This window comes from Typopeltis vanoorti, chromosome 8 (assembly GCF_054136105.1).
Source record: "Typopeltis vanoorti isolate ZY-2024b chromosome 8, IOZ_Tvanoo_1.0, whole genome shotgun sequence".
Taxonomy (NCBI): Eukaryota; Metazoa; Arthropoda; class Arachnida; order Uropygi; family Thelyphonidae; genus Typopeltis; species Typopeltis vanoorti.
In genome coordinates, this window is record NC_143556.1 from 76767014 (window position 1) to 76770452 (window position 3439).

At 32.1% G+C, this 3439-nt stretch overlaps 1 non-coding gene across 1 annotated transcript; it reads left to right on the top strand.

Moving 5' to 3' along the window:
• The first annotated feature begins 245 nt into the window (after positions 1 to 245).
• LOC150104133 (U11 spliceosomal RNA) lies at positions 246 to 376 on the top strand. The gene has a single exon (XR_016548758.1). It is a non-coding gene; the product is annotated as a U11 spliceosomal RNA (small nuclear RNA).
• The last annotated feature ends 3063 nt before the right edge of the window (positions 377 to 3439 follow it).

The following is a 3439-nucleotide window of genomic DNA, read 5'->3' on the forward strand; positions in this document are numbered from 1 at the left end:
ATTTTGATTCATAGGTTCGTCACGAGTCATAATATAATTATGAAAATTTATGATAAATTTGAAAACTTTGAAATGTATTACAATAAAATATATAAAATATAGTTGTAAATGACAATTAATATTTAAATAAATTAGTGTATATTAAAATATCTTAAAACTTTATTAATTATTATATTTTTGTCTCACACCTTCAAAGATTCTGTATGATCTTTTCTTGAATACCATAATTTAGGCTATTAACTCTTAAAAAGGGTATCTGCCTGCTTCATGGCACGTAGTTTCAATTGGAACTATGCAGAATCGCAAGCAAGAGATTCTGGATACATAATTTTTGTTATATTAGGGGCAGCTGGTTGCCATTAGCACTGGCGCTCTCTTTTCTATAATTCCAAAAAAAGAGATAATAATATTATTAATGATCACTTTATATATAGCGCTGAAAATGATTAAATGGTGTGTAATAAATGTACAGGAGGACGCCGTATTCGGGAGTTTTGGTTCCATCATCTTCCACCACCGGACAAAAAAAAAAAAAATATATATATATATATATATATATACATTTTTTTCCCCTATACATACCTATGATGAAGTTTAATTTACAAATTAGGCACAGTAAGAGATACTGTAACAAAGTTATGTGAATGGAATCTTAGCAAACGCAGCATGTTGTTGAGAGCAAAGTTGGAGAAAGCTATGTGTTTGTAGCTTTCCCCACCTTTGCAACGAGTTGCCCTAGTGTTGGACTATCTCTGGGATCAGCCGAATTGTCTATTACTGAAAGAAAGAGCCATACGACTTCATTTTGGCGATGTAAAATTATATAGGCAAAGTGTCCAACATTAAGTGGACTATTTGTAGAGACTATGAAAGTTTTGTAAGTTGACCTTTTGTAATTAATATCTTCGGACCGGAGCTGACCGCGGATAGCGAATACACGGATAACGGGAAACTGTATTTTATTTGAGTTTTTTTTATTTATATATTATTTTTTATTTTTTTGACGTTCGAAATTAACAATCATGCTCTATGTGGCATTCCCGACTGTTCAATTTTATACAAATCGCTTAAAGTTTTCGGAAATAGTGAAACAAAGTTTTATTATGTCCATTTAATGGAAAAGTGAGTCTAAGTGTAAATTCATGGTGATAAAAATTCTCCCTTAACTCACTAATGTGCAAAACATTAATATTGATTTTGTTTAATAATAAATTACGTTCTGTATATACTTTATTCGTAAAAGATAGAAGGTATATTTTTATTTTCAACTAAAATTTCATAATAATACATAACACGAGTACACTAAATCTTTATAATATAAAACCCCTGACTTGCAAAGTGATAACAAACGGCGTTTTAACTTGACGCTTTCGTCACCTTTGCTGAGAGTTGCCTCGTCATGAACTGCTTCAGTGGAACATCTGTTGGTAAAGGAAGATTAAGCTCCTATACTCTAACTTTCCATCAGGATGCATTAATCTATAGGGATGATGATATGACCAATGATCTGTAGTAATCACCTATCAGTAACCGGTGTGCAGACTTCTTTGTCAATTGGTTGATAATCCCTCTCCTCATTTTCTGCCGAGTGATGTCTTGATAGGGGGGGGGGGTCGCGTAGAGATACGTGACGACGAATTACTACTTGCATCACTCCACAGAGCAACCCATCTCTCTGCCATAACGTCGTCTTGGACTTTATGGCTGGGATACGGTTGCTCTCTGCAGGATGTCATGTCCAGCCTATCCCAGCTCACTGCATGTCCCTGTTTGTATCCTTTTTCCAACTATTTCCTAATTAAAAAAAAAAAAATCAAAAGTATACACTAAACAATAATAGCCCACTGCGGTAAAAAAAAAAAATCCTCTCTCAAAATCGAACTTTAAAGAACCAACATAAATGATGTGCATCATTGTTTGCAGATATCTAAACCAGACTGTTCTTGATGGAAGCTACAACAGCAACCACAGTTCACGTTCACTGTCCTGATTATATTTGTATGCACTTTTGAAATCCTTTTAACCACCTCTGATTTAAAGTTTTCTTGCTTCATTCATTAATCCAGCCATAAAGTCCAAGACGACGTTATGGAAGAGAGATGGGTTGCTCTGTGGAGTGATGCAAGTAGTAATTCGTCTTCACGTATCTCTACTCGACCCTCCCCCCATCAAGACATCATCCTGCAGAAAATGAGGAGGGGATTATCAACCAATTGACAAAGCAGTCTGCACACCGGTTACTGATAGGTGAGTACTACAGACCATTGGTCATATCATCGTCCCTATAGGTTAATGCATTCTGATGGAAAGTTAGCGTATAGGAGCTTAATCATTCATCTGCGGTATTTACCATTCACCAAATTCATAAATCACACGGAACTTTTCACCTTCTGAATCTGAAACTTTACTTTCTATACTCCAGCTATCCAAATAGTAAAGCCATTTTTCTCTTCTCCCGTAATGTACACAACTCCAATTCCCTTTCCTTTTTGATATCGACTGACCGAGCTGAAAGAGATGGGGAATTCCTCTCAATTTTGCATATTATTGTAAAAGAGAGCAATTTAAAGAAAAGTTGTACGTTTGCAAAAATAACAGTAATCAATTTTAATTTTTGGATTTGTTGGTGGGATATTACTTGCTTAAATTTATTTTATTTCTGCCGCTTTCCATACTCCAACTGAGGATATGCTATTGCAGCATAGACCCAACAATAATATACTGTGCACATCAATTTCTTCAATACGATTTCTTTAAATATAACTCTTCACAAAATACAATATTTTCCAGTTTTGATTAATTCACTCATCTGTCTCTTATTTCAAGTTTCCAAAAGCACACTCTCGAAAAATCCTTGTTAAAACCGTAGATAAAAATCTCTGCTCTGAATATTGTTGACAGTTATTACAGTATTGTGTTATACTAAATACAGAGGGCAGCACCTACCACTGTGAAAAGAAAGAAATACTGTTCTACTATGTAAAGCTTACGTTATTATTATTATGTCTTGCTTCTTTGAAGTGTTATTTTTTAATAATTTATTAAATAATTTATTTATTAGTTCATACAACTTAATTAATTTATTATTTTATTTTATTATTTATTATTTAATTTTATTATTTATTTATTTTATTTTATTATGTTAATTTTATTTTATTATTTCATACTACTTAATTAAAATACTGTTTTATCAAACTAAAACCTAAAAACTATCAAGGAATAAAGTATTGTGTACCATTTAAAAAAAAACAAAATGAATTTTGATTTTGTAATTTTTTTTGATTTTATAATTTTTTTTTGATTTTGTAAATTGTATCGACGAACGAGAATTCCGTAAAATTGTCGTCTATTCAACATTATATTTGTTGTTAAGCAAATAATAGAAAAAAAAATAATAATAAGCTGTAACAAACCAATGTTTATGTGTTTCCTTGACATA